The sequence below is a fragment of the Macaca nemestrina genome, chromosome 7, assembly GCF_043159975.1.
Source record: "Macaca nemestrina isolate mMacNem1 chromosome 7, mMacNem.hap1, whole genome shotgun sequence".
NCBI lineage: Eukaryota > Metazoa > Chordata > Mammalia > Primates > Cercopithecidae > Macaca > Macaca nemestrina.
The window spans coordinates 143,752,521-143,768,750 of NC_092131.1; the positions used below are offsets into that span (position 1 = coordinate 143,752,521).

A 16,230-nucleotide genomic window follows, 5' to 3' on the forward strand; every position below is an offset into this window, starting at 1 on the left:
TTAGGTACTACAGCCTGGATGGAGAATTGAGCATTTGTTTCCTATGTATTTTCCGCTAAATATGCTGTGACAAGATGTCTGTTTTGATCAGGGACACTGTCAATTATTCCTCTCTTATCCCGACTTTCTCTGTGATGTAGGGTGTGAAGACATCTGTTGGCTTTAACCTATTACTGTTATGTGAGATGCCTTGGCTTCACTCAACAGGGCTGTGTCCAAGGCAGGCTGGCCTCCTGTGAACTCCCAGGCTGCCGAGTCAGTCATCTGCCAGGTGACAGGTGGTGCCTTTGAGACACTGGGGAGCAAAAGGAGACAGTCATACCTGGACCCTTTAAAGGCTTCCTTGTGCCAGATAAACCAAGAAATGGCTTGCTTCTTTCAGGCTTGCCCCCTGTAAGATCACGTACTTTCCCATCGCTTCATCTGTGGCTCACATTTTATAGTATCCACTCCCAAGTCTTGTCAACTTTTGACCTCTCCCAGTTAGACTCACGGGACTGCCGCTTGCTGCCGGGTGTCTGACGCTAAGCTCTCCCTGGCTTTTGCCTCACTTTGCTCCATGCCACACTGGATGTGCGACATGAAGACACCACTAGAAGTGGGCACCTTGGCATCTGAGAAAGACTCATTGTAGGTTCCTCCCCAAAGGGGATTATTTTGGAACAAGACCAGCTGCCCAGGAGCTAGAAAACATCAGACTGTGAGACTGAGACACTATTGCTCTCTCTGATTTAATGAGTGATGAACACAGTATTTAAGAATTGAGACACAGATGGTATAACACTGATGAAAATAAAATGAGAGTACAGGGTCAACGAAGAGGGCACAGCCTAGATGAGGAGCAGCAAAGAACATTTTGATAGAAGGCAATACATGGGTGCAAGCAGTGGGGTTTGGTGTGGAGAGAGCAGGCACCCCAGTCAGAAGCGGGAGTTTGAGACCTGCTCTGTCTCCCACTCTTTCTGTGATCCAGGAACCTTTGTACCCCGGTCTCCTCATATGCCAAGGGCCACCCCAGGTTCTGGGCTCCCAGGGTTATTCTGCATTGTAGACGAGCTGCAAATGTACATGGCAATAGAAAAGCATGATAAAAATGTAATGTATGTGGAATTCTCCTGGGTGTTTTTGGTTTATTTCTTTATATTTGTTCTAAAACACCGGTGAAGAGTTTCCTTCATTTTCACTCCTAAGCTGCTGTCTCTGCTTCCCTGTGACAGTAATGGCAGTAATGGGCACGGCCTCGAGGAGGACATAAAACAGTTCTTGGCTGAGGACATTCCTTAGAGAGCAGCGGGAATGGTGACAGCTCCTTAAAGTGGGTCACAGGAGCGTCCCCCACCCTAACGGATGTTTCAGAAGTTAAGTCATGCAAAGTACTCAGTGTCTGAAGAGCAGGGTTAAAGACACAGAATCAAGCTGGTCTTAATCGAGTAAATACTTGATGCCTACGTGAATTTACTACCGCACACGTAAAACAGACTGCTTGATCTTGGCAGCGTGGGGATGTGGAGAGTTGGGTGGGGGAGGCAGGAAGCAGGGCGTGTGTCCACGTGTACCACTGGCCTCAGAACTGAGATCATTTTGGCTGCTGGAAAGCCAGCTGCTTCCATCTCCCTCTTCATGTCCCAGTGTGGGCAGCTGGGCACTGTGGGGAATGAGAGGCAATATAAAGGGATCTGAATGATGACAAGAAGCTTCCTGTCCCCATGTAGCTTACCATGCCTGACACGGGGCACAGTCCGGTTCACTTGCTTTTCTTTGTGGGTGTCACTCTCTGTGGTGCCAAGGTCCTGTGTCAGCCCCACAACTGACAGCCCTGCTGGGACCCATTGGAGCTTTTCTGTCACAAGCTGGTTTGAGAAGAGAGCCAAAGTGCGTGAAGCCTCCCTGCCCTGACCTCACCCCACCAGACACACGTGCCATTTCCTAAGAGAAAACCATTTTTGTCACTGTCCGAGTTGGACTAGTACCATCAAAGTATTCAAAACGACCTTTAGTCATATGTATGTTTTTCCCAAATTGGTGGAAAAATATGACTTTTTCATCAAAATTGAAAATCATGAAGAAAAACTCAGAATAAGATGAGGGTGGGCAGGAGACAGTGATGTCTCAGAGATGGAAGCAATTGGCTTTCCTGCAGCCAAAACCATTTCAGTTCTGAGGCCAGTGGCACAGGTGGGCACATGCCCCGCCTCCCCCACCCAACTCTCCACCACATCCCCCATTGCCAACGCCTTGCCCTCATCCCTGCCCCTGCAAAATTCAGTTGGGTTGTTCCCACGGCCACTGTGAGCAGGGCTGTCCAACATGAGCCCGGATGGCTGCCTTTATGACAGCTCTATGCCACCTCATTCCCTGTGTTGCGTACTATGATGTGCACCACATGTTAAATTAACAGTGTCTACTGTGCAAGGGTAATGGATTGGGCAGTTCCTCCCTTTCTGAGCGGTTACTCAGGCTTGCCATCTGGCAAATCTAGTAGCCAGGTGGTAACCCTAAATAACCTCACTTTGATGGGGTGGGGGTAGAGGGGACCCCAGTTGGTTCTATTCTTGCCATCTGTGGCCTCCTTCTCTTGGAGGGAGGTGTCCAGAGCATCTGAGCTATGCGATTTCTTTATCAAGCAGCTGTTTGCCATGAGCAACACTGCCACTTCAGGTATGCAGAACTCTGCTCTCCAGCAACTCCACCAATTTAGAATAGACGCGGGAACAGGAAGACAAACCGAAAAAGGCTGTGTGCAGCTGAGACCGGAGGGAAGCTCATGTACATGCCTTCCTCTTGGGAAACTTCCTTGAGCTTTGACTTGGAAAATACTTACTCTTATTTACATTCAGTGATAATCAGAGAGGTCCTCTAATTTCTAAGGATTCAGTATATTGGAAGCCACAGATTAGAAGAGAGTAGAGAGCATGTAACAGCATACGCTTTGACAGATAGTGTGGACTGCCTGAAGATGCTAAAACTGAGCAGATGTGAGATCCGAGAGCTAAGAGCACAGCAAACTGCAGTCACTGAGTGACAGGCTAAGTGTGCTATAGCCGTATCACCTGAGGACACCACAGTACAATAATGGAGTCTGGAGTTACAAACCTGTGACACCAGCACTGTTCATTATGATCCGTAGAGACCATTTCAGGGGCAGGGACTCTGTTAGACATTATAGAGATGTCCTCTCCAAATGGTTAAAATAGAAAGATTAGACACAAAGGAATGAAACAGTTCTTTGAGAAAAATCATGTAACCAGGAGTAGAATGAATTAAAATAGTACATAAGATTTTTACAAAGACCTTTTTTCATTTTCATAAAATAAGGTAGGTTTATTGAAGAATATTTAGAAAACATAAGCCAAGAGAAGAAAATAAAACATGGCTATAACCCTTACTTCAAAAATATAACCAGTGTTATCATCCTATTGGCTTTTCTGTTCTCTCTTTATATAAATTTGTATATTTATACCATTTATCAATCTGTCATCTGCCTGCATACCTATCTATAACTAGTTGTAAGAAGTAAGTTGAGTTTACCCCCACTTAATACACAAACAAGAAACTTTTCATGTTAATAAGTAAACCCCCTCAGCATCATTTTAGAGGTTATGTTGTTTGTATTTCATAATATAGATAGTCATCCAAGGGGCTGTGGTAATTAAGTGATTATTTATAAAAGTATATATTGCACAGACATATTTGGAAAATAAATCTGTGATCATTATAAGCCAATAGGGCATGATGACTTCTATTCTAATCACCACTAGACAATTTCACTGCTGTGGTAGTATTACTGAAAGCTGCAAAGCTGGGCCTTTTTGCCTTTGTGAGGCTTACTGGTTATTTGCCTCTTGCTTGTGAAGGAGTCTAGAATGTGCCACCCCAAAATATTGCCACTTTGGCATAAAGATTATTTTGAGCAATTGTGAATCAACAGATAAGGGAAAAGTTCTCTACTTTCATGTTATTTGCCTAAAAGCAGAGCATAAATTTCCTCTCCTCTTCTGTACCAGGATAAGGTGTGCAACTCTCGTCATTGGAAATGAAGAACTGGCACCAGGATGAGTCTGCATAAACAGACCTTATTAAAATAACCCTGATCTTTCATTAGTTTCCCCCACGTATTTCCTCCTCACTTTCCCACAATTTATTACTCCTATTTCCCAAATTTTATCAGCCCTCTTTTCTTTGTCTAGTCACTTCTCCACAATTTATCACCTTTTGTTAGAATGATATACGAGACCCTGGGCGTAACTGCTTCTTTGGGTTTTTCACTTCTCTTCAGTGAAGCCCCCATGCATATAGAATGAAAAAATATACAATTTGTATGCCTTTTCTCCTGTCAATCTGTATTTTGTCAATTTAATTCACAGTGGATTTCTCCACTCTCCCCTCCTCCTCTTCTGGACTTTAAACAGGATTAAATTTATACTGTATTAAATGCCAGCTGTTTGCTCCTCACAATGCAGAGCAGTGCCTTTTAATTCCTTTTTTTTTTTTTTTTTTTCTGAGATAGAGTCTCACACTGTCGCCTAGGCTGGACTGCAGTGGTGCGATCTTGGCTCACTGCAACCTCCACTTTCTGGGTTCAAGCGATTCTCCAGCCTCAGCCTCCCAAGTAGCTGGGATTACAGGCACCTGCCACCATGCCTGGCTAATTTTTTGTATTTTTAGTAGAGATGGGGTTTCACTATGTTGGGCAGGCTGGTCTTAAACTCCTGACCTTGCGATCTGCCCACCTCGGCCTCCCAAAGTGCTGGGATTACAGGCGTGAGCCACAGCACCCGGCCTAATTCTTAAACTTTAATGTGCATACAAATCTCCTGGAGATGGTAGAATGCAGATTCCAGTTCGTGAGGTCTGGGGTGGAGCCTGAGAGTCTGCATTTCTAATCAGCTCCCTGGCAATGCCGATGCCACTGGACGGAGTCCCGCATTGAGTAATGAGGGTGCAGAATGTGCCTCAGCATCCCCCAGAGGGCTTGTTAAAACCCAGACTGCCGGGCTCTGAGAACAGAGTGTCTGATTTAGTTAGGTCTAGATCGGGGCCCAAGAATTTGCATTTAACAAGTACCTTCTCAGTAATGCTGATGCTGCTGGTCCAGGGAGCACACTGTGAGAACCACTGGCTTAGAGGCAGTCACTGGAGCCAGGCAGACTAGCTTTGCAGCTAGAGTCCCACTTTGTCCCTCTGTAGCCTCAGCGAGTTGCTTAACCTCTGTACCTCACTTTCTTTAAGTCAGGGATAATACTACCACCTATGTTAGAGGACTTTTGTCAAGCACTGCGTATGCTCTGCATGTAGGTGCTGTGTAATGTTATTATTTGCCATTCCTTTCAGTTCAATCAAGGATTAAAATGTGCACATTTTCTGCTCTTCAGAAAATCTTTTGGGGGTGAGGTCTTCCTTTATCCAGGCATATCCAGAGAACCTCTCTCCTTTCACTTGTGCCCTAGAAGGTAAAAAGTCCTCACATCTACTTTTGCATGATGGTTGATTCCTCAGTAAAGCACAGGGCTGCTGGGCACTGCCTGCCTTTCACCGGGGTGCACAGGAAATCCTTATAAAAAATGAATGCAGCCAAACCTAATGAGAACAACATCATCTCAGGCCGCAGCAAGGAGGTTCGTCTTCCTCAGCTTTCCTAGAAGGACCTGGTCTCTGTAAACTCGAAGCCTGTTCTGGCTAGCATGGATTAGAAAGAGTGGTTCCCAGCATCCCAGGCAGCCCTCTGTCTAGAGTTTTAATCACATGCAAGGCTGAAAGTCAAGGGAGGTAAGCAGCTCCTGCAGCTAGGTTTTTTTTTTTTTTACCTGCCTAGGGAGGCTGAGGAGGGAGATTAGTGGGCTGCTGAGCATTTCAAGTAAAGCAGCTAGCAGAGCCCAGAGACATGAGGCAAGGAGGCCTGTGGTACAGCCACATGGGGTCCAGCATGGCTGAAATGTGGAGTGGGAGACCAGGCAGGGCATCAGGGTCACACAGGGCCTCCAGTGGCATGCGGGATGGAGGGTCCCTCAGTTAACTGAGGGAGGGAGGGAAGCTGTATTAGAACGCTTTTGATGGCAAGTAAAATAAACCAACTTGCCTTAGCTTAAGCTGAAAAAAATACTTTATTATAGGGATTCAGTCTGTTTCACAGAACCCAAGGACAGGCTGCCGCAGTCCCTCAGGAAGAGGCTGGAACGGGGTGCAAAAAGCCATCGAGATACTTTTTCTCCTTACTGGCATGCTGCCCCTCATGAGAACTTTCTCTGCTTTTCCAGTCCACATGGCAATAGCCTATCCCATAGCACCCAAGCTGACGTGCTGACACGTTTTCAATTTTACCGTCTCGAGAGAGGCTCTTTCTTAGTCCCAATTTCAAACGTCCAGGAAAGAGGCTCCGACTGGCCATCTTGGGTCAGGGGCTCGGCACTGGTTCAATCCAATGCTGCCATGGTAGGGAGCAGAGACACATTGTCCAGGATGGCTGTGGAGGCCCTCGGGGTGGATCAAAGTAGGCAGAGCTGGGCTTCTTCATGAACCAGGTAGATAGTACATGGGCTACCTCAGAGGAAGGATGGCACAAACTCTGGGGTCCCTTCCCACCTGAGGTGCTCTAGTTTGACCTTTCTGTTCAGTATTTGTCCTCTCCCCATCAGCAGTGTAGGGAAAAGCAAGGGCAGAGCCTGTGACTGTGGTGGCAGGTTTGGGCTGAGAGGATGGGGGCTGCCTTGCTGTGACAACTTTGGAAACAATATTGGGCTCTGGAAGGTGACACAGTCCATTAATAGCAACGAGATCAACCTGGCTAACACTATTTTGGAAGCTGAGAAAATAAATGACAGCAAACTGCCAGGCAAACAGTTCTTCCATAAAACATGAAGAAATGCTTCCCTAAAAGTATCGCTTTTAAACATAAAACAAAAAGCAAATAGTGGCAATCAAAAAATAAGGAAAGGTGACCCACCTGAGATCTCACTGTTTTCTTTGCCCGCTCTTTCCTTTCAGCTTTTGTTCAAGTGCAGGCAGCATCTTACACAGTTTTAGAGATCATAAACAACATTTTGTGTTCCGTATTATGTAACGACTAATTTCCATGCTGCCTTGTCATCTTCTTAACTATCTTTATCAGTATGCCATCCTTCAAATTAAGTATGCTATATTTACTTAGTACATAATTAAGATCTGATTTTAAATTTGAGAATGCGAAGTGAGAAGGAATCTTAGGAAATCACTGAGTCCCACGAAAATGAACTTAGAGAGGAGAGTGCCTTTCCCCAAGGCCACAAAACTGGTTAATTCTGGACCTGGGACTCCATGTCATTCATTTTTTTTCAAATGTATGTTTATAATTACCCACCTGATGCCAGATATTGGTGCACGGGTTTCATCTCACTTCACGACTCTCCACCACATTGTGTGCCCTAATTAACATTTGTTAGATAGAAGTCATTTCTTATTTTTCTTAACAGGGGTAAGAGTGCTTTTTCAACTCACTGTCATGAAAATAAAGGTTGTGGAGCTGAAATGAATAACAGCAATTTTAAACCAGACTGGTTTCGTGACTGGTAGATAAGTCAGCATGCAAAGACGTTTATGTCTCCCAGGTTTGGCTGGCTTTCGCAATGCCCTTTGCAAACTCCACAGGGATTTTAAGCTTTAAGTCTGGTTATAAGCTTATGCAAGCTGTTAGTCACCTTTTTAGATGAAAAGCACCACAGGCTTATGCTTGAAAATGTTCTGTGCTTCACTAGAATTCCTTTTGAGTAATTCAGCTGTAGTATGATTTTGAGGGAGGAATGATGGCACAGATACATTTCAAAACACATTTGCATTTAAAAACGGGAGTTTATCAGCTGAAAGAACTTCTCTTGAAAGGTACACATGCAGGGCAAATTTAGAACAAGCAGCACAATTTAGACATGATAGCCATGAATTATCCAAAAGCTTAAAATACTGGGGGTACTTGATCATGCAGAATCCCAGACATGGGTTGAATCATGAATGTCTGGTGTTTTACTTTGGAAAACATATTGGAAAAGGAAATCTTGTCACTGCCATATTTTCACAGATCATTCCAAAACATTCTAGGTGTGCATCCACACAATTGTCAACACACGTTTGACCAGAAACAAATGAGTGGAGTGACCTAAGCCTTTGGTACAGTGAAGAGGGCTCTGGAGTCAGGATGCTTGGGTTGGTATCTCGGTTCTGTCACTTACTAGATATGTGAACTTGGCTGGATCTCAGCTTCCTCATCTGCAAAATGAGAGAATTGTCTTGAATGGATGGAATTGTCGAGTTAAACTGATTATGTTAAATCATGTAACGTAGCACCTCTCGAACTCTTATGAGCACACAATTCACCTGGGATCACATTAAAATGCAGGTTCTTACTCAGTAGGTCTAAGGAGTAACCTGATATTCCGGATTTCTAACAAGCTCTGAGTGATGTCTGCTGGTCTCCAGGCCACACTTGGAGTAATGAGGATGCACAGTGCCTGCTATGTGAGAAACATTCCAGAGTGTTAGTTATTGTTACCCTTCAGGTGGATTTCTCCCTCTCTTTCTTTCCTACCACATCACCAGTGCTCTTGCCCACCTAATCATCTGCCTTCTTTCCTTCTGCTTTCAAGAAGTCTTCCAGATCTTTCTGCTCTAGCTACACCTTGACAGGCACTCGTGATTGACTGCACATGAACTTACAGCATGTATGCGTGTGAGGGAGATGATGGAGATGCTGCAATGCCCACACTCAGATTTGGAAAGGCCAGTTCCATTTCCATCATACCACACACTATGACTTATACTTGTGAATTAAAAGCAACTCAGTCTTTTCTGGGTTAAAATGGCCTTTGTAGCAATTAGTCAATTTGAAGTTCAGGCTCCCTGTGGATGCTTTCAGAGGGTCTCCCCTCCCTCCGATATTCCTCAGTGCCTTCAAACAAGAGAAGCATCTCCATCCTTTCTGCTTCAGGGAGAGGTTTCTGGTGAGAGTGCTGTGTGTCCCAGCTTCCTCTGAGCTCCAGTGGGACTCTTTCTGGCCACGGCCTCTGTCCTTGTGTACCTGCTACTGACACATTCATGGTGGGGTCCCCTGGGTGTGCTCTCTTAGCACCTTCCAGGCTTGGTGGCTTCCTTGTTGATGTGATGTCCATCTCGGACCTCAATGGCCTTATAGAATCTCTGGCAATCAACTGTGTCACTTGACGACTCACAATGGCCACTCCAGGCTGGCCCCTTGCTCTCAACTCTGTATCCCTCACTAGTGCATTTGAGAACTCCAGACACTTCCACACTACCTGTGAACAGGGACGTTCAGGACCCCTACTGTGGCCCTCTCCTCCCACACACGCCACCCTGTCATTCTGACCTGCTGTGGCTGCCTTGTGTTGTTGGCGCAGGGCAGCATGAAGTCTTCCCTCTGGAATTCCAAACAGGAAGCGTCATGGATCCGCCTTGGTGTTTGTCTTTCCCTTCATCCTACCCCAGGTTTCCATCTGTCCTTACTCCCTGCCCTGAGTGAGGCTCAGAGGCAGGGCAGGGAGGTCTCAGGAAGCTCCTTCTTCACAGTTCACCCTCTCCAGACCTCTTTACTTCCTCTGAAGAAGGGCTGCTACTTTCCCTTCTGTCTGCCTGAAATTGCCCTACATTGTATCTTTTTTCTCCCTTACCCCATGGTCTCTTTGTTCTAGGGAGATCCAGCTGCCCCTTCCCTGAGGCAATAAGTCTCATGCCCTAACCATAATGGTGGAAAGGAAAGAATTTTGCTTATTGAGAAGGGAAATTAGATTTAAAATGTTTAAAAAATCTTATCCTTAACTATATATAGCTGCTGCATATACAATAGAAATGAAAAGTGGGCCTCCTTTGCTCTTTCCTTTTGTCCTTAGCGTTACTAATCGCTCACATTACATAGCCTCGGAAACCTCCACATAGTGGTCCAGTCATCCAGTAACAATCAACAGGAGCTGGCATTGGAGATGGAAACTCTTTCTATCACTGGTAAGGAGTCAAGCCTGGGGAAGGCAAAGAAAAGAAGCAGAATCTACCCCTCATGTGCAAATAGGCAATATAAGTTTTAAGTTTGGGAACTATATAATTGGAAATGGCTTTAATGTTTGAAATAATTACTACATCCCTGCAAAATGGTCATGAAGCCTCTGCTTGCATAACTCTAACGATGGGAAACTCACTACTCCTTGACAGTGGATTATATTTTTAGACTAGTCTAAGCAGCAGAAAAACATTTGGTATGTTGCACTGAAACCTGCTCTCTGTAACTTGCTCCTACACATAGCATATTTAATTCCTGGCCACACTGTCAGCCCTGCAGATATTTGAAGGCAGCCACTCTGGGCCCTATTAGCTTCTCCTTTCTAGGTTCAGTCTACCCAGTCCTTTTCAGTGGCAGAGCCTCCAGCCCCGTTCACCATGAAGGATCCTCTGGATCCTTTCCTGTTTAATGAGCCATTAAAAGTCAGGGAGGTAACTTCGATGGAGGAACCACCCACCTCATTTTTTTTTAAAACTGGAAATAAATTGCACATAAAGGTGCTGATTGCTCAAAAGTGTAAAAGTCCCTGCCTTCTGCAGCCTGACACTGTGTTCTCAGAATCTGTGGGTCATCCTGCTATGTACGTTGCATTTTTTCTCTCTCCCTACAACTCACACACACCCCCACATGTACACCCCCACACCCACCCTAGTGGGAATCATTTCTCAGCTGGCTACTCAGAGCAGCAGCCTGCACATGCTTGCTTTGTTGCTTCCTTGTCCAAACTACAGATTTAACAAGGAGGCTGCAGGGCAAGTGTTTTCTGCTTGAGTAGTGACATTGAAATCCTTGAGTTTTGAGAGATCTGTGAAAAGAGGCTATTGAAAGAGTTGGGAAAGTCCTGAAAGGGGCTTGCCAATGTTGGTGAGACCCCACAATGAAGAGCTCAGAGGCAAAAGTTTTTCTTTGATCTTCTTCTGCTCTCCTGTCTCTTAGTCTCATTCTCCACCAAGGCGGCTAGATGCAGAAACTAGCTTCTTCCCCAAGGCAGGTCCTATCAACCAGAACCCCCTTTCCCCAAAGGCAGCCCTATGACCTAAAAATACTACTGTAACTCCCGCTTCCCCTCTCCCCATCTTTCTGCCTAACAACTGGCCACAAAGAAATTATCTGACCTACCTTGTTTGACTGTAGGTCCTAAGACCCCAATTCCAGAGAAGGCCCCGCCCCAAACCCAGAAGGAAGCAACGCGTGCTCAGAGAGGCTAAGAAGAATCTAGACAGGCCTTGCTAGGTTTCCCCACTGAGTCTATTAGCATTAGATCATAGCCTTTTTATCCGATCATATTTCTACACACTGTCCTTACTTTGTTGAACCCAAGCATAAAAACAGACAATTTCCCCTGTATCTTTGGGTCTTCATTCTGAAGGCTCCCGTGTCATATAAAACTGTGATCAAATAAATTTTATATGCCGTTCAATGAATCTGCCTTTTGTGAGTTGATTTTTCAGGAAACCTTCAGAGGGCAAAGGGAAAGTTTTCCCCTGGGCCCCTATACTAATTCCCCTTTCTTTTTTCCACCCCCAGAGGAGTTGATGCTGTTTATTCGGGTGGTGAATCCAGCAGAAACTTGTAGGCTAGGGTTAAGGAACATTCACTAAAAAGGATGACGATAATAAAAACAGCCAACATGACTGAGCATATTCTGTGTGCCTCGTCCTGTCCTGTCTGCTTTACCCTTACGAGCCAATTTAATATTCACAAGTCCAGCCCCTTGTCCAAGGTCATGAATACCGAGTGGTGGACTCAGTGTGAGCCCATAGTAGACTCTGAGATGCTTAGGGGTAGAAACACCGTCAGAAGCTTTCCCTGAGTTCTCCCACACACCCAGAACAGTGTTTCTCAACCAAAGCCCATGCTGTAAACACCATGGGATACCACGCATTGGCGGTATTGTCTATAATAACACCCAGCTCATGTCAAAAGGTGTAAGTAAGCAGATTTACCAAAGTATTAAGCGAAAGTATTCCCAAGTTTATGGTTAATGTCTCCATGTCTCATTTCCTTTATCTGTAAAATGGTGCTAATATAAATCAGTGGTGCTATTTCTATAAATATAAATGGTGCTAAATACAATTTTTTCCTACTCCCCTTCCCCAAAACATATAGTCAGTTGTTTTTGAAACCAAACTACATTATTCAGTCAAATTCGATACTGAGTTTTGTTCTACTAAGCTCTTCTTGGTCTGAAGTGTTTCTTTAGGTTTTACCAATGAGATCAGTCTTCTTGGACCTCTCGTGAGTACCACACTTCTGTAGTTTTTCCCTTTCTGAAATGTCTCCTGTTCTCCTCCTCCCTGCCCACCTGAGTTCTACCAATACTTACAAGTGTCTACTAAGCCCATCTCCTCCATGAACCTCCTAACTACCCCACACCCCTTTGAGCTGTCAGTTGTCTTCCTGTGAACACGAGCCAGTTGTATTCCATCAACAAACATTTCGAGCATTTATTACGTGCCCAGAATGATTCCAGATCAGAATTTCTCCACCTCAGCACCACTGACAATTTGGGTAGGATAATCCTATGTAGTGGGGGCTGTCCCAAGCATTGTAAGATATTTAACAGCATCCTGACCGCTTCCCAGTTGATTCTAGTAACATCTACCATGACCCAGTCATGACCATCAAAATGTGTCTGGACATTGCCAAATGTCCCCCAAGGGCAAAGTTGCCCTGATTGAGAAACACTGTTCTGAATGTGTGGGAGGACACAGGGAAAACTCCTGATGGTGTTTCTTCTGCTAAGGGTGTCATAGTGCACTTAGGAGTCAACATTAACAGTCATGAATCAATACGTGGTCAGTTAAGTACTAATTTGTGAAATATACTGCAATCTAATTTTTAGCTAAACTTGTAATTTTCTTTTTTGAGGGGAGGGGTAGAGAGAAATGGAAGCAAACCCTATTAGAAAAAGAAGATCGCTTTCATTGGAGAAGGAGAAGCATGTGGAATATTGAAGGAAGAAGAATTGTAGTTGCTCTATCCGGTTTGTCCTGGTTAAGTGCAATTCTTAAGAAGTTATTACTTTTTGAGTATTGAGAGGTTCGTTAATGGGAGAAAAATCACCCATATATCTCAGCTCTACTGACTAACTCTAGTGAGCAACAAATCTTCTGTTTAATTCCATTTATAAATTCTACTTGAGTCCTGATCGTTTTGAGGAATTAAATGGTTCTTCAAGTGAATCCATAACGCACTGTTGCCCGGGACATATTTAATAGCAGATTCTGGGTGTGTAAGATTAAGAGACACAGCCCTTCAGTCTTTTCCCAAACAGTTTTATTACTAAAATGATTCATGCACTAGAAGTCATTGAAATTGATCAGTAGTGATTTGTATTCCTGGCAGACAGTGCTTTTGAGGTTGTTTTCCTTACTTGTTCAGTGTGAATTGTCCAATGAAAGTTGCCAGTTGTTCAATGAAAATTTTGTCCCATTCTATAAGAAATTCACAATCCCCAAAACATTCTAAAGCCTGCAGAGAGCTGAGAGGTGACTCTGGATGCTGGTTTCAGCGAGCTGTACGTGACTGAATATATAATGCAATAAAGCTAATCTGAGACACAATGCGACAATCAATAGCAATCCAATGTGTGCTGAATGAAAGATTTAATATTAGCTTAGCGTTGCAACAAGAGGCAAGACACAAGTCAATTTAGGGATGGAAGTCTTTTAACTGGATTTAGCAACAGCGTCATCCAAAACTGGATGCTGGAGCTTTCAGAACTCAAAGTTGGGCTCCGGCATCTCCACTCTCCTAGTGTCCATTGTCATTTGTAAAGTGGGGCTGATGTAAATTAAAAGTTTATTTCTGCCTTACCACGTTACAGAGCTGTTAAACTGGAAGGGAGTTGGGAGTTACACAGCTGAACTCCTTATTTTGTGGGCAAGGAATTGCAGGTCAAGAGTGATGATATAATGATTATCATAATAAAATTAACACACACAGAGTGTTATTGTTTGCTAGATACTCCACTGAGTGCAGTACAGACATCATCTCACTTTATCCCTAGGAAGTAGGAACTACTATGAGCCCATTGTTACAGATGAGGAAACTGAGGATCAGAAATTTTAGTCACTTGCCCAAAGTCACACTAAACGTTAAGAGCTGACAGTATTCAATCCCAGGATTCCTCCTCATGCTCTCTTGACTTTGCCACTGGGATTTCTTATTGTAAAGCCTCTTTCACTGTTTCTCTGCCTACTTTCCTCCTTCCCTCAACACAAGGGCACTGAATACTTCAGCTGGATCAGGCCTGGGCCGAGGGTCTGTGAAAGCAGCTTCCTGCATTCCAGAGCTAGTAGGCCAGTGTGGGAGGCAAATCCAGGAGAGAGGAATGCAGCAGGTCATGTTTGTCGGCTCCAGTCTTTCTCAGAAGAGCATGTCCAGCACTTTGGGAGGCCGAGGTGGGCGGGTCACAAGGTCGGGAGATCGAGACCATCCTGGCTAACGTGGTGAAACCCCGTCTCTACTAAAAATACAAAAAATTAGCCAGGCGCGCTGGTAAGCACCTGTAGTCCCAGCTACTTGGGAGGCTGAGGCAGGAGAATCGCTTGAACCCTGGAGGCGGAGTTTGCAGTGAGCCGAGATAGCGCGGCTGCGCTCCAGCCTGGGTGACAGAGTGAGAATCAGTCTCAAAAAACAAAACAACAACAAATAAAAAACAGCAGCATGTAAGGAAGGGAGCCCTGGACCCAGGGGCTAGGACAAGCCTTGGTGACTTTGAGGCCTGTCTGAGCAGGGCAAAGGGCCAGGCTGACCAAGGACGCTGCCACTGGGGTGAGCCTTGTCCCTGTGATTTCTCATTGGGTGAACTGAGAGTCATGGACGTGGGCAGCTGAGGCGATCCTGCAGAGAAATGAGTTTAGTTACTCTGAACACTACAGAGAGCCTTTGTTGAGGTTAGGAAGGGATGAAATGGCACAGAAGGAAGGCCCCTCTCATGTGGCCTCCGAGGTGGGGTTGGTAGAAGCTTGTGGGGGTACCAGGGACTGGGCTTTGTCGGGACACGGGTATTCCTGTTCTGTGACTGTCCTTCCACCTGCCCTCTGCCCACCCCCATCAGGCTGTGCACCTTCAGTGAGCAGGAATGGCATCTTCTCCCTTTAATCCAAAATGCCAAGATGGTGCCTGGCCTTTCTGAGGTACTCAGTGGAGATTTGTTGAGTAATTGGGAGATCCTTGATCTTGCAGTGTCCAGAAATTGAACATTGTGAGGTATATTTAGAGTATCTGGCTGGTGGGGAGAAATAGGGTGCAGTAAGACCATATGCTATATAAACAAAATGACTGTATGTCCCAGACTTTTTGGAACAAACAGTCTTCAAATATTCTCTCTAATCTTCCCTAAAAGTACACTCATATCTGTTTGACCATGTGCTCTCGTATTTTGGTTTAGAAAATATGAATAGCACAGCAAAGATGACAATTGGTAACCTCCCAGCAGCTGGACTACTGATGTCTGTTTTTTCTCAGGTATCCAGAGACTTGAGACCCTGAATAAGCCATTACAAGGCTGTGTGGTGAGCAAGGACGCAGTAGAGCTATCGGCTGATTTATTTAACATCTTGTTCTGGTCTATTTCTGGTACATGGATTTATCTGTCTGGGTTCTGTAGAGAAACAGAGCAGTAGGTTGTATTTCAAGGAATTCCCTCCTATAGTTGTGGAGGTTGGTAAGTCTGAAACTTGTAAGGTAGGCTGGCTGGCTGGAAAGTCTCAGGCAGCAGTGAATGTTGTAGTCTTGAGGGAGAATGTTTTCTTCCTCAGGGAAAGTGTTTGTTTTACTCTTAAGACCTTTCAACTGATCGGACGAGGGTAATCTCCCAACTATATACCCAACTATATTATCAAGGGTAATCTCCTTTACTTAAAGTCAACTGGTTGTAGATGTTAACCATATCTACAAAATACCTTCACAGCAACACTGACATTAGTGCTTCATCAAATAGCTGGACATAATAGCCTAGCCAAGTTGGTGCATAAAACTAACCATCACAGTGGGCAAAATTAGAACTGCCTACAACTCATCTCTAGAGGACCATACAAGGCACAATAGTGGATCTGGACATATCCTAGTAAATGTGGGAGCAGGATTACCCTGATAAACTTCTGTTCTCTTCCCAAAGAGAAGCAGCCATTGCCCAGTTGACCTGCTTGTTAAACCCCAAGGGTTAAGTGAGCAAAAATCTGGGAAGTTCC

General features: G+C 44.8%; 2 protein-coding genes across 6 annotated transcripts in view; one reads left to right on the forward strand and one right to left on the reverse strand.

Annotated features, from left to right (window-relative positions):
• Positions 1-7,022, reverse strand: part of LOC105489645 (lipase C, hepatic type) — a 175,983-nt gene extending 168,961 nt beyond the window's left edge. Inside the window, exon 1 of the mRNA XM_071066784.1 lies at positions 6,941-7,022. The gene's annotated coding sequence lies outside the window, so the exon portion shown is untranslated. The remainder of the gene's footprint in view (positions 1-6,940) is intronic.
• LOC105489632 (uncharacterized) overlaps positions 1-16,230 on the forward strand; it is a 233,347-nt gene that overhangs the window by 67,371 nt on the left and 149,746 nt on the right. The gene's annotated exons all lie outside the window — the stretch shown is intronic.